Raw genomic sequence first — 16,004 nt, 5'->3', positions numbered from 1 at the left:
TTAAATAATATTTTAAAAATATTAAAAAGTAATTTATAGATTTTTACATTTATTAAAAAATCACCATTTTTTTTAAGGCAAGCTGGGTTTAAGCGGTCCCCTACCAGAACAACAGCCACCCCATGTGTCAGAGGGATTTGATCATGGGCCTTAAGCTTGACACAGGACCCCACTCACCACATGGGATATATACCACCTCGGTCAGCAGGGTGACGTGTATCGATGAGCTAATTCAAGGGTGATGTGTATTGATTTTCTGCCCATACTTATCAGCCAATACACAACATTGATATTTACAGCTTTAACAGTTGGGTTTTGGAGAAGGAACGGGTGTCCTAGAACCCAAACCAACTACTTAACTGGATTTGGGCAGTGAGAATGGGGTGAGCAGAATCGAAAGTATGGATTGGATCCATGTCACTCAATGGTTTTGTTTGCTTTTCACATAGGAAAAATGGGCTGGAGTTTGTTGCTTCCATTTACCATATACCATATGTGAATTCAACCTACTCTCTAATCAAGCCCATAAAACTCTTTGCAGAATGGCACAAGCTCACAAGGGCTTCACTTTTCTAGCTTGGGTAGTTTGTCACTTGACATGGGATGACCATGGTTTGAAACCCGGAGGACAACCCTTGCCGCAAGGTTGAAGCTGGGTGTATTCCTTGCGGGGCAGGATGACCGGGAACGTCGTTAATGTGCAGTCGGTATTGAGGGGTTTTTTTTTCTTGGTCAAGCAAAAAAAAAAAAGTGAATCATAGTTAGATTATGGATTATCATAAATGAGGAGTAACATGTAAATTCATGCAAGCTTAATGTTCACTAATGAAAATGAGATGCTTAACTGGAAAGAATTTTCCAGCTAGGAATGGTGAAGCTACCAATGATTATGAACAAAAAATAGAGAGCATGTTGACGCCTTTGTCCTACCTTTATATGTTTCAATTAAATATCAATAAATAAATCTGCATCCATGTGATCAAACTCTTTACAGGCCATAATCTAAAGTTTTAAGCGTTATAATTAACTATGGTATGTCAACAATACTTGAGGGTACTCAAATTTAGTTTAAATAAACAATTAAATAAAAAAGGCTACTTTTTGTAGACTTTTCTATATAAAGATCAACACTTGCCGCCCCCCCCCCCCCGCGGCTAATTTAAAGAGGAAAAAATAAAAAGTAATAAAAGAGAAAGGGGATGATTATACCCTTTTTACGTTAGGTCTAGTTGAGACTTTTCAAAGATCATACTTTCAAGTATTTTTTTGCTCGATTTGTACTTTTGGATATGTTTATCATTGGTTACTTCATAGACAACTTGTATTTGATTAAGATTTTTTTTGCTAAGATGTGTATTTTAAAGAGGTAAAAGAAACAATAATTGATATTATACTAAAGTTTGATAAAAAAATATTTACTTTTACATCAAATCAATTTGAAAGAAAGCTTGTTTCTTAGTAAATAAGCAATGACAAAACACATCTAATGGTTCAGATAGAGGAAAAAATACTTGAAAATATAATTTTTAAAAGCGGACGATCCCCTTTCTCAATAAAGAGTGAGAAATTAAAAGAAGACTAAACTATCACACATGATTAGGGGTGGCAATTTCTGACACGACCCGCCAACCCGCCTCTTAGGCGGGTTCGGGTTGGGCTTAAGCCAACCCGTTTAATAAACGGGTCGACCTGTGTAACCGGTTTATTAAACAGGTCGGGTTCGGGTTGGGGGTATGCCAACCTGCCAACCCGGCTGACCCGTTTAATAAACGGGTTAGGCGGCTGGGTCAACCCGCCAACCCGACCCGCCAACCCGTCTGCCCGACCCGTCAACCCGTCAACCTGCCAACCCGATCCGTCAACCCGCCAACCCGACCCGCCAACCTGACCCGTGAACCTGAAAACCCGTTTACCCGACCCAACCCATTTATTAAATGGGTTGGCGGGTCGAGTCGGGTTCGTGTTTGCCACAGCCGACCCGTTTAATAAACGGGTCGGGTTCGGGTTGAGGTATGCTGACACGCCAACCCGCCAACCCGACCCGATTGCCACCCCTACACATGATCATGTGAAGATTCTTTTTTTCTCGTTTATTACGTAGGAACATTACTTTGGAAAACCTACACCGGGTCGGGAGACCTGACATGCTGAAAAGTCTTCATCGAGCCCTGCCTATCAAACTCTCAGTGTTCTTGAGTTTGAATGCCTTAAGCCGACCCACCTAGCCAGATGTGCAGAACTCTTATAGTCTCACATGATCATGCAAGGTTAAGTATTCCCTTGCATGATTTGGGGCGTCCAGATGGTCCCAATTGAGTGTAGTGTTTACAAAATTTTAAGATGAATAGCCTTCCAATGACTCCTTAGCAACCAGGGTAGCCAAAGCATTGACGGGGCCCACCTAGGACAAACATTTACGTTTGGTTCGATCACATGAGATTCAGATTCTCATACAAATGAGAAAGTGAATCTCATTTGCACAAGCAACCAAAAGTCAAAAGTACCCTCATGAGAAAGTGAATATAATCTGCCTTTGCAAACGAGAATCGTTTTCTCATTTGTGTGAGATTCAGAATCACAAAAGACCTGGTGAGATTCACTTTCTCATATAAATGAGAAAGTGAATCTCATTTGCACAAGAAACAAAACGCAACCAAACGTACCATAAATAAAAGAAGGGAAAGATGCCACTCGTTGTGGGGCTTCCCTGTACCAGAATTGATCCATCGTATGGAGCCCAACCATGTGCCTACATGATGATGGCCACGTGTTAGCACCAGCCTTTTCTGTAGTCTCTTTCTCATTTTGCCAAGCAACAATAATCATCCAGTTTGGCTCAGCAGTAAAAGATAACCGGACCAGCTAGCAAAGCACCAAAGGTCAAAAACAAACCATGAAACTCAAAGCTTACCACCCTCATACTTTATAAAAAGTTGGTTTAGAAATAGGTTATTAAGGGTTGAACGAGATATAACTGAATGGTTATGTCCAACTATCATAACTAAAGGGTCGTGAGTATAGTTAATGTTGAGAAGCATGGCATAAGCAAATAAGAAATGACAAGAACACAAGCACAGAATGATATAAAATCAACAGACAAGTTTGTTATAAAAGTTTTATTATTTTTTAATATTAAAAACATAGAAAGTGAGGAAGAGGCAAGGGGAAAATGTTAAGTGAAAGGGAAACGATTTGGAAAACGAGGAGAAAAAACAAGCTTCCCACTAAAGGAATCAGATTTTTCATATTTCGAAAATAGGTTTTCCAAAGTTTTCCCTCCTTTCAGGGAAGCGAGGAGTTTTCCACTTCTGAAGTGAGCTTTTCCACGTAGCAAGAAGCTTCATTCCAATCTATGTCATATGGACATGACGAAAAAGAGAATTAAAAAAATACATTTTTATGCAGTTTTTCATCAAGAATAATAATATAAAAGAAAAAGATGCAGGCTTTAACTTGAAATATACTTGTGACAGTGTTCTAATCCTACAAAGATCATCCTCCAACATAATTACCATTATCATTTTGAAGCCTTAATTATATGGTCGATAGTTCGACTGCCGACCATGATTCGGATCTCTATAGCATTCAATAGTGTAAATGCTCACAATAGGGCTGTAAAAGGGTTGGACCCACATTGGACCTGAATGGGTCTATGGGACCTGACTTTAAGTGCTAATATCGGACTCGAACTCGGTCCCAGTTCAACCAAAACTGGCTTATGCACATCAAAACCTGGTTCCAATTACAAAATAGACAAACCAAACCCAGTCAAATCTTAATGTTCTATATTTTTGTCAAAGAATAGTCGGTCTTGATAGAAACTCATGTCGGACACAAGTCCAATGTGAAGGTTTGGGTCGGAAATCCAACTGACCCAAGCCCATTTAATCAAGTTTGATAAAAAAATAATTACAAATCTGCGTCCGGTTAACCAATCAGGTCGGGTCCGGTCTTGCTTGAACAGATTCAGATCGGATTCCGGTTCCTAACATAATTTGATTTGGTTCTTATACACGTTCAAGAACTAAGGCGTCAGTGGGGACACACTTAAGACGTGAGGGAGGACCATCCTTAGAAACAGGCCCAACCCAATTGTATGATTTTGAATAAACATGCAGAAGGATTTTTTTTTATATACTAGAAATGGATCTGATTCAGACCATCAACTGGATGGGGTTCGGATTACATTTCTGTTTATACAGCCAGACTCCGATTCGGTTTGAGTTTTTTTATATTCAAGTACGAAACAACCTACATATGAGTTGCTCTCGGTCATCAACAGATCCGACCCGGATCGAAATCGGGTCATACCCGACCATCAAACAGCCTTAGTCCGAACCGTTATTTCTGTTAAAAAGAAATGGCAATCCCGTAAATCCGGTGAAACCTGAACCTGGTTCCGTAGATTACGAAGGCGATCCAGCTGTCACTCTGTCACCATGTATTTAGGAGTAGATGCCCGTACGAGCGTGCAGTAAAACTAGAAAAAAACGAGCGGTACAAAAAGACGAAAATGTGCCTCAGAGAGAGGAAAACCTATCCTGTCCAAACCTATCGTCGACGACAATACGGCAAATGCAGAGGGTAATTTCTTGAATTAGTAGGCGTCACCTTTTTTTTACTTGTCCGGGACACGCCGATTGAAAGCAAACCAAATCAAGAAAACCCAACAAATTTCCTCCGACTTACCGAATTTGTAAGATCTCGAACAAAGAAAATCTCAAAATATGCATCTGAAGTTTCGAGATAAAGGGGTTTAACAATAAAAAAGAAATGCAGAAAAAAAAAAGAACTGTAATGCTCAATCATCTCAAGAAGACGAGATCTCCGCCAAAAGAGATGGAAATCAAGTCCTAAGCATCAAGGACTATAGGGGGATGGTATATTACATATCTGGACCCTAAGATCCAGAGAGAAGTTCACACAAACAATGACATACAAGAATGATAACAAATATCAAATGGAAGAGAAGGAAAAAATACAGAGATAAAAAGTTTATTATATGTATCCACGAGAGCAGAGATGAACACTCAAACGTCAGAGAGACCGCGGCAACACGAGAGAAAAGGAAGAAGAAAGAAACAAACCAGAACTCGTTATTTCCTACACCGTCTAGAAAAAAATGAAACACAGAATCGTCATCCCTCCCTCCATCCGATCATCAGTCGCTTCTGCACACCGCTAGAACAAACGAAAAGACGCACTCCTCATCCCGAACGAACGAACGATCATAGAATCAAGCAGAAAAAGGGCGGGAGGAGAAGGATCCATCCGAGCCCTAGCAGAGGAGGTTCCCGAAGAGGAAAGCGGCGAGCGATCCAAGGATTCCGACGGCGACGGCCGGAGCGTAGGTCGAGGCGTCGGAGGTAGGGGCCGGTGCCGGAGCGCCGGCGGCGGAGGCCGTTCCGATCACGGCGGTGGCGACGAAGATGGCAGCAATGGCGGCAACAGCGAACCTGGATGACTCCATTTTTGCTTCGGAAACGAGAATAAGGTGAGTAGAGAATAAGCTTTTCTGCAAATTTCGTTCTCTGCTGTGTAGTGGAAGGAGAGAGAGAACAGGAGCGAACGGCGAGGGTTTGGATAGGGAGGTTAGAGGGCGTTTTATAGCGGCGAATCTGCCCGAGGGGAAGAGATGGGATACCGGGCAGGCTGCCCGTTGAGCAATATGGCGCAAGGGAAGGGCCTCAACCCCTCCCTTCTCGATTGGTTGCCCGTCGGTTTGACAGGTTGTCTGAACGACTGGTGCCATACAGCTGGCGCCCTGTGGGGCCCGTCTGTACTGTCGTTTTAACTAACCCCTCCTGATTGGCTGGCTTGCCGCTTGCTCCCTCCAATTGGTTTCTCCCTTTTTTTTTCCTGGTTTTTCATTCCTGCTGTTAGTTATTTTTTTTTATTTCCTTTTTTTCTAATTTATTTTTAGATTTATATCCCGAAGAAATCGCACCCACCCAGCACGAAGACCTGGTCAAGGTAGCTCAGCCTGCCGTACCTACCGGTGTGGCATAAAACCAATGTTGTCAGTATCGGTATGGGCCCAGTCCAACGATTCAGCTGAATCAGCCGATGGCGATACTAAAGTGAATCATCCAAAAAATAATAAAAACATATTACATGTCAATAAAAAACGTGGCACATATTCACGTCATTAAAATACTATTGAAATAATATTTAAATTTTTTAAGACTTTTTAAATTTATTAAAGAATAACCGATTCAGAAGTGATGAATATCCATTTTTCTACCGATACGCACCACCGATATTGACAACATTGCATAAAACTCCGAGGCTAGGACCCTGCCCCGACCACCCCTTGGTAAGGCAGGGTGTGTCTGTAGCTTTGAGAGATGGGCTAGGTAAGGCAGGGTGGTTGTGAAGCCCCACTTGGGTGGAATTGGAAATATGTTAATTCAGTGAAAATGTAAGTGGATAGGGCTTGGTTCGGATTTAAGCATTACTGAACAAAACCTAATCAGGTTCAGTTTTGGATTTGAATCCGAATGAAGAGACGGTAATATGATCTCATTCGGATCCAATTAGTTAATTGGATATTTTATATGTAATCAGGCCGGATTATCCATCGGATTTGGTTTGGATCTGGGATAGGATGCAGAACTATGTATCAAATCTAAATCTGACTATTAATTGGATTCTACATTAGCAGATATTCAACCCAAACTCAATCCATTGACATCCCAAGTAATTCTGCACCGTGACACCAAGTGCAAGCACCCTAAGTTGAGGTAACCCAGTTTTTCAAGAAGGGTTTGATTCAGCCTTGGTATTGGACCATCAATCCCCTCACCTATAGATTGTGCAAACAAAAACAGCTGACTTAGTTCTTTTTCTTTTCTTGTATATAGAGACCGATCTACATACCCCCTCCCCCCAGGTAAAAAAAAAATCTGACCCCCTTAAGAAAAAAATTTGGTTTATGTTTGGGCCCCAATAAAAGTTTCTCGGTCCATTCCTAGGATTTCAAAAATGTATAAAAATACCATAAATAAATGAGAGTTACAATATAACATCCACATTAACAAGCAAAATTATACAAGTAATATAGGTGGGGGATATTTTCAAATATGATCAACATGCAGGAAATCAGATGGCTCTAATGCAAAGTCCTAAAGAAATAAATTTTTGAAAATCATAAAAAAGCACAGACTTGCATACATTGTTTGCATTCAATCACTAGATTGAGGAGGGTTGTATTCTAGACCTAAGTCTAAGTGAGCATGAATAAATTTCCTCAATTTGGTCTTACCAAACCATGCTTAATCCTATATGCATTTAATGTCAGTTGGGTTTAATTCTTAGTTTCTATGAAAAATGCTAGGTCAGCTATACCCAAGGGGTTAGCTTAGTTGAAATTACAGGCCTCAACTATCAGAGGCTCTCATGGGTGTTATCTTCCTTGTGCAAGCCGAAGCAGGTGGTTCCCTGAGGTCGAGGGGTGCACAAAGGTTTACATCCCTGAGGGTGGTTTTCTTGTTTTTAGCTTTAAATAGTATAGAGTTGTATTTATAGACAAAGCTTATTCAGGGCATATGAATTAAAGTTGAAATTTTAAACCTTGGATTTGGATTTGGATTTGGACTTGTGTTTAGGTTTATTCATTCTTGAACTTTAACCATTTTTTTTTAGTTTTTAGGATGTTTTCTCCCCAAGTCCTTTAACCAAACCATTTATATGGATATGTATGTTTTTATATTTATATATAAAGTAGGCATCACAGCTATACATTGGTGGCAAACCATTTTATGATGGACCCCATATCTGTTGGATGATTTTTACATTTATTTAAAAAGTTGTATTTCTATTGTTGATAAAGAGTTCTTGTTTTTTGTATCTCTTTTTCGAACTTAGTTTTAGTGAGTTAATATACGTTCACGCTTGCACTCAAACGGATCTCCTAGTGCTTTGTTTGTTAATATACGTTCACGCTTGCACTCAATCGGATCTCCTAGTGCTTTGTTTGGTTAAAACAGAATCATATATTAATCATGGCATTATTCACTCTTTTTTTTTTTTGTAAATGATGTATTTTTAAAGTTAAATTTGGTGTCCTTACACGACCAAACCGGTATTTATCAGACAGACAAGGGAAGAATTTTTTTTGTTAGGCAGCACATGATCCTAATTTTTAAATTTTAATTGCTTCTTAGCAAAATAACTAATCTTCTTTGGAAACACCATCTAGTGGGCCCTTTATTGGCGTGTTAGAAAAAAAAATCGTTGGTTTGTTGAAGTATCATCATTCTTTATAACTGCTACTCAAAAGAATTCTACAGATCGGTAGCTTAATAAAGGAAAAAGAAATAAAAAGAAAAAAAAAACAAAGGCAAAGTAGCTAAACGAAAAAAACAAAAGGAGAGCCAGTGCGGGTAGGTCTCTGATCTCGGGGGCAGTTTCTTAGTGTAAATGTCAAAAAAAAAAAAAAGGAGAATGGCTGGCCAGAAGTAGCCCACCAATCATTGCATGCGATTAGAGGTGTCAATGGGCTTGGTTTACCCGGACCTGACCCGAAACAAACTGTATAGGGTCTGGGTATGGCGATAAATAAGAAGGCCCGATTAAGAACTGGGTCTGGACCCGAAGGACCGATTAATATATGGATCCAGGTATAGTTTGTGAAATTTTATACCAGACCCAGACCTGACCCAAGTTTCGATTAAGACCCATAATTTTTCAATGTAAAAGTGATAAAAAAAGTTATAGTTTTACCGGGTTTGGTTTATGTAGTTTTTATCGGGTCCAGGTATGGTTTTTCTTATAGTGGACCCGATTAGACCCGGTCCGGATCTTATACCATACCCAAAAATCTGGTTTCACCTGGGTTCGAACCAAACCCGACCGTTGACAACCCCTACATGTGATACAAAATTTGGGACTCTGTCACAGGGACACACCATTTTGGTGTCGTATCCTAGGTTACATTTTTGGACATGCTTGGACATGTTTTACACGGACACTGACATGTACAGACGTATGTTATATTAATATTTTTAATAATTTGTGAATTGTTTTAAATAACATAATAACATTTTACTAAGAATGCATATTTTATCGATTAAACATTAAAATTTTGCATTCTCATGTCCTTTTTTTTTTATAAAGTTTGTGAATTTATGCCTACTCGCTTCACATGTTGAGTGGAACCCGCATCTCTGTGACATGGTTGCCACTTAGAGGTTTTCATGGGTCAGGTTTGACCTGGACCGACCCGTCCCAAACCCTATAGGGAGAGGGTTTGGTAATAAATAAGAAGGCCCAATTAGAATCCGGGTCAGACCCGATCGGGTGGAGCCGGGTATCTTTTGTGAAATTTCATACCAGACCTGGGCCTAGCCCGAGTTCTGATTAAGATCTGCAAAATTTCAATATAAAAATGATAAAAATATATATTATATTACAGGGTATATATGGTCTGAGTCTGATTCATGTAATTCTTATAGGATCTGGGCATGGCTTCCCTTACAATGGGTCCGAGTAGATCCGGATCCCAACCACCATCATCTCAAATCACGGAACTCATTGTGGCTCCAATTTTTCTTTTGTGTTACCAACCTTTTTTAAATAAAAACAAAATTCAGGTAGCGATTTGAGCAAGTTGTTATTAATTTGTGTGGCGTTGAATATGTTGAATATTGTATGATTTATATACAGTCTACAGTGACATTGCATAGTTAGGTTGGTTTGAAAGTTTGCATGACATTGATGTAATGACACAAAGATGATGATCTGTATTACGCGTGAAGGCTGATGCTTTAGTTAGCTGACAAGATGAAAGAAGGATGCATGGTTAGGTATCTGCTAGTAAAAAAAGATATTACCTAAAATGATGATGTCAATTGCCACAGGTTTGATAATTTTATGGCATCAAATATAATATGTATAGCTTAAGTTCAAAATATTGCAATATTCTTTAGAACATTTTTTATTTTATTGTGATAGTCGTGTTTTTTATTTTTTTTAAAATGGTATTTTGTGTTCCTTTTTTTACATATTTTTCTTAATTTTTAGATTTATTTAATGTTACAGGAAAAATTGCAATTTATCGTGAGAATTTGGCTGTCGTTATTTTTCCATTTTAGATGTTGGTTACCCCAAACATGGTTCGAACCCGAGACCTTGATTTTCAATGACATGACTCTGACTAATGCAGCTGTCTTATTGGACACTGTAGGCGTCGAGGATACTTTTGACTGAGAGGAACCACGGTCATATTGCATATAACTTTTTGCCGGTTATATTTAATCTTTACCGCACATCTTACTTGTTTATTTTTTAGGGTTTTTTTTTTACTCGGAGAAACTACCTCAGGATCACACACCTAGTCGCGGTGACTCTCTGCCTGCCGTGCTTCGTTGTTATAGAAGCGAAAAACTCCAAGGACTTACCCGTCACCCCGGCACCTAGGGGTGGCAATCGTGTCGGGTTGGCGGGTCAGCATACCTCAACCCGAACCCGACCCGTTTATTAACGGGTCGGCTGTGGCAAACACGAACCCTGCCCATTTAATAAACGGGTAACCCGACACGACCCGCCAACCCATTTAATAAATGGGTTGGGCCGGGTAAACGGGTTCTCAGGTTCGCGGGTTGACGGGTTGGCAGACGGGTTGAGGGGTTGGCAGACGGGTTGGCGGGTTGATCCGCCCGCCTAACCCGTTTATTAAACGGGTCAGCCGGGTTGGCATACCCCCAACCCGAACCCGACCCGTTTAATAAACGGGTTAGGCGGGTCGACCCGTTTATTAAACGGGTTGGCTTAAGCCCAACCTGAACCCGCCTAAGAGGCGGGTTGGCGGGTCGTGTCATGTTTTGCCACCCCTACCGGCACCTATTTTTTGGGTTTTTGTTGAGAATTTTTTAGAAACTATTTTAGTTTATCACAACATTTTCCTTAGCCAAGAAAATCTCAAACCAAGATATGTGACTAAGTTTGAAAACCCAACCTTTTTTTTTTTGACAGGCAAGCTAGGTTAGGCAGACCCCTGCCAGATATCCCTTAAGCCCCATGCGGCAGAGGGATTCGATTGGAACAGGACTCGGCTTACCACATGGGATACCACCTCCATGGTTTGAAACCGCAACCTTACCTATGAAGGCTTGGTCATTAATATAGCAATTTTATCAATACATATTAAAACAAAGAGATGGTCGATAGATTCCAATAATTAGAAAATAATCTGCTTTAGACTGTTGAAACATAGCATCTAAAAAAGCTTTTAAAAGTATAACAAACCAGCTCCTAGAGACTTGTTTGAGGCCACAAAGTGACTTATTAACTAGCATCGCTCCACTTGATAGAAAACCAAGGCAAAATATGCAATACATAAATATAAATTTTCTCATCTAAATCATCAAGATTGTGCACATCAAACTGATATAAAGTTCATCTTTTGATAATTATATATAATTGCAAAAACTGCAACAAACTATAACCTTTTTTTTAGGAGGGGGGGTGATGAATGCCATTATATTGTGTGTATCCTTTGGCTACTAACCTGCATTTATATCGCTCAAATCTTAATTTTCAATTTGGCTTTGCGCACATTGTGCTTCAATAAGTTGTTCACCAAGTGGCAAAGAAGTGATAGTCTATGGCTTGATATATATGCTCTCAACTTGAAGGGCAGTATTAAGAAAAAATATCAAACCAAATTGAGAAGTTGAACAAATAGGATGAATCATGAATGGATTCAAGTCTAAATGCCAATTTTTTTATCATATATCTAAAACAAAAGAAAAGCTTCATAAGTGACCATGAGCCGGTTCATGTGATCATATATATGGAAACTTCAGGAAAATGTTTGATGAAATGTCAAAGAGAAATCCTATGGATGCCAATGTCATGATACTACTCGCCCCTGATATGTGTCGTAGGTGACGTAAAATCAAGCAGTTGAAAGACCTAGGAGAAATGTGGATGCCAATGTCCATGGTAGATGATAGTTGGACACATGGTGTCAACAGTGTTTTTTCTTATTATCGTATGAATACGACCCCGCAGAGCGGCTTTTGCTAAAACTCGAGCGGTTTCCTGAAAACTAGCTTCTGATATGAAACTTTGAGTATTCAGAGATGCTCTCGTTATTCCCAATAAGACGGCTCGGTAACAAATAGCCTTTTCCAAAGCACGACCTGCTCGTTCTGCTCGCAACAATCCGATTAATTAGTTCCCCGGGTGAAAAAACATTAGACATTCCATCTTCTGATATTTGATATCATGGTTTGCTCTTGTATCCTATCCAGCTATGCTCAACAATGAGACTAATGAAATATTCCTTCTTATCAAGTTTAAAGAAGTACGTAGATCTCAAGAGTTACCCTATCATGTCCTTTTTTAACTTAATATTTTTTTATCAATATCGTCAATCCATGTGCTCTCATGTTTGTTTTGATCACAGGTTGCTGTAGCTGTGAAAGTGATTTATGTGATTAGCATTCTCAAGCATTAACTTTCTCATGTTTGCTTTTAAGTTGTGAATTTGACTTTTGTAAAAATCTATCATATAAGAATGTGCCAAGTCATGTCAAATACTTTCACACATTTTCAGCAAAGCATTAATGCTTGTGAAAGTTTTATACGCCGTTAGACTTATATAAAACTTTCATAAGTTTTGAGGCTTCAACATTCACAGATGGGAATCACATTCACGAGTTGCATGTTTGCAATGCTCCTGTAAAAGTTCTCTCATGTGATTCAAAATCACAAGAAACCTATAGAAGTTGCAAAATCACAAGCGTTGCAAAGATGCAAGGGTCCTTCTGTTTCATAATTCCCACGACAGAGCCTTACTTTCATAGAAAGGGGTGCATATTTCTAAAAGATTCTGCCAGCTCAGCCTTTTCATGAGAAAGAGTTACGTAAAGATTTACACAAAAAGTCGTACGTGAAGGCTTTGCTTGTTTGGTATGAGCAGTTAGTGCAGGTAACCTTGTGTTAAATGTTGCAAGTTCAAAACCCAATGGTATGAGTTACATAACTGGTGGGGGTCTACCTAAGCCCAGCTTGCCTATAAAAAAAAAATGGTAGGGGCAGAAAAAACTAGGGCCCAATGTGCCTATGGCACTTTCTCATTTTCATTAATGGTGGAAAAGTAAAGGAATAGAAAAAGATTTGTCAGCTCAGCACTTTCCCATGAAAATGGCATGAAACAAATGAGCCTTAAATGTCTTAGGAAACATAAATGTGAAACAAGTCATTTTTTAGGTCATGTGAAATGGAAAACATGTATTGTGTGTGTATACACAAACTAAACTTGTTTATTAGTTGATCATAAAATATGTGATACATTTATAACTATAAAATGATCACACAAATTTGTGAATACTCCATGTAAACGTGTGTATGTTGCAGTTTCTTTAATAAAATAACAAATGTCATAAATAAAATGCTTAATTAATGCAATATAAGACTGTAGGCTTAAGCAAGTAGCCGAGGAAAGTTAGCAGGCAGGGTGAGTTGTCCTTTGTTGTGTGAGCCTCTAGGGTTGCATTGTGGAGAACCACTGCTGTGAATTAGTCAGAATGTTGCCACCATAGTGACAAATCTTGCGAGATCTATAAAAATCTCACGAGAAATTACCTAAAAGTTAAAAACGGTAATTTCTCGTGATATTAAGTTTTTTGTCAAAAACATAAATAGCACATTTTAAACATGATATTTATGTTTTGTCAAATATTTATCTTGAAGTTTTTTTTTTATATTTCTTTATAAAATATATTTTTATATTTTTAATTGATTTTTTATTAACGAGATTTTGCCAAAAAAAAAAAAACAAATTCTCATGATCTTTTTGCTGCTGATATTTTGCTGTTTTTAACTTCTGTCACTATGATTGCCACTGCCCCTAGGGGCAGCAGCTATCTTGTCATGGGAAGCAGATCAGGTCATTCTGAACATGCGCGTTTTTGCTCATGCCGACATCGTGGCCGTCTGTTTGCATTTTGGATGAATGCCACGTGGTTTTGTTGAGCTTTTTAAAATGCAAATCGGATGGCCACGATGTCGGCATGAGCAAAAACGCTCATGTTCAGCATGACCTGATCTGCTTCCCTTGTCATGAGTTTCTATGGCTCATGGCAATTGCATGCCTATTAGAATCTTTTTAAGTGTCTCACAGTTACTGTCACCCGTTTGCTATGAGCCTAATTGGTAACTGATGACATAGTATAGGCAACAGATAAAACTCCAATTAGTGGTAAAATTAAGCTCAACCTCTAGGGCTTGTTTGATGGCGCGCCGATGAACCATCGGCGGACGTTTTTGTTTTTCTTCACAAATAATCAGGGAGAAATAGTCACGCAGAAGCTGAAAAAACATGAAAGATTTCTTCTGTCCCCCAAAATCCTGAAAAAATACTGCAGCGAGACTATTTGTCAGCGCCATCAAATGTGTCCTTAGGGTGTGTTTGATTGTACATCCCACGTGTTGCGCAGGACACCATGAAAATCAAATTTTGGACGCGGCGAACGTGCGAGACGCCTGAATTGCCTGGTATCATGAGCCACATTTTCATGCTTTATGTACTTGCATATCATATGTTTTCTTAGTGGAGAATTTACCCCTTCCTCATTACAACTGTACTTAAAAGTTTGGGGACATGATTTTCTTTTTTATCGCCATTCACGTTTGTCATTGTTACATGCATAGTTACCAGATGAAGAAATGGGATACAAGGAGCAATCCACGAAGCAAGTACTGAAGATGTTTTTATTTTTTTTTTTGGAAAGACAAGTTGGGGGTTTCGCGTAGGGGTGTCAATGGCTTGGGTTTGATCCGGACACAATCTGTACCAAACCCTATAGGGTCAGGGTTTGGTGATAAATAAGAAGGCCCGATAAGAATTCGGGTCAGACATGAAGGATCCGATTAATATATGGAGGCGGGTATGGTTTGTGAAATGCCATACCAGATCCCAGATCCAATTAAGTTCCGTAATTTGTTAATGTAAAAATGATTAAAAAAAATTTATTTTGCCGGATTCATGCAGTCCTTATAGGTTATGGGTATGGTTTCTCTTATGGTGGGTCCGATTAGACCTGGGTCCATACCTGGTACCATCATCTCAAATGAGGTTTCTGGCTCTACCTGAATCAGAACCAAACTCGACCCGTTGACACCCTGATCCCATCCCACTACGCCAAAATAGGGGTGGGCAACAGGCCGGGCTGCCTGATAGGTACCAGGCCGGCCCGTGGGCAATCGAGCGGGCTTGAGTTATATATTAATTTTTTAACAATATAAAAATTTTAAAAAGTAACTATTACTAACTTGGATAACTATTATTATTTACCTAATTAGTTGCATGAAAACTTGTTATTTGTTAATTATAGCTATTTACCTAATTAGTTGCATGAAAACTTGTAATTTGTTAATTATAACTATTTACCTAATTAGATGCATGAGAACTTGGTATTTGTTAATTACTACTATTTACCTTTCTTACATAGTGCAGTGTCAACACGGTGCATGATGCTCTGTCCTTTGCAAGAATTTCTAGGCATTAAAATAACATGGGTGGATGTGGATTTTGCATCCATGGCATAAAACTCATGGTTGAATCTATATATCTCTTATTTTGGAAATATCATAGCATGATACAAAAAAGGCTTCTAAATATTTTGTGTTATTTTGAATTTTATGTTTTTTATTTAATTTATTTTTTTATTCTAAAAATTAATGTATTAATTTTATTTAAAAAAATCCATAAATGGGTTTGGGCCAGGCCAGACCAAGATTCACATTGACTTGTTGGTCCAATGGGTCGGGCCATGGGATTCTCTTCGAGCCCGAGCCCGTTAAGAATCCAATCAAAACCCTGTCCGTTAGTAAACGGTTCGGGCCAGACCCAGCCTGCTTCACAAATGGGCCAATGGTCCGGGCCATGGGCTTCTCTTCAAACCGGAAACTGTTAAGAACCAGGCCAAAACCGCTGGGCCGTTGATCGGCCCGATGCCCACCCCTACACCAAACCTTTGGGGCACATTTGTATT

This window comes from Nuphar pumila, chromosome 8, assembly GCF_984573655.1.
Source record: "Nuphar pumila chromosome 8, dmNupPumi1.hap1.1, whole genome shotgun sequence".
In the NCBI taxonomy this organism is placed as follows: Eukaryota; Viridiplantae; Streptophyta; class Magnoliopsida; order Nymphaeales; family Nymphaeaceae; genus Nuphar; species Nuphar pumila.
This window is presented reverse-complemented; position numbering follows the sequence as displayed.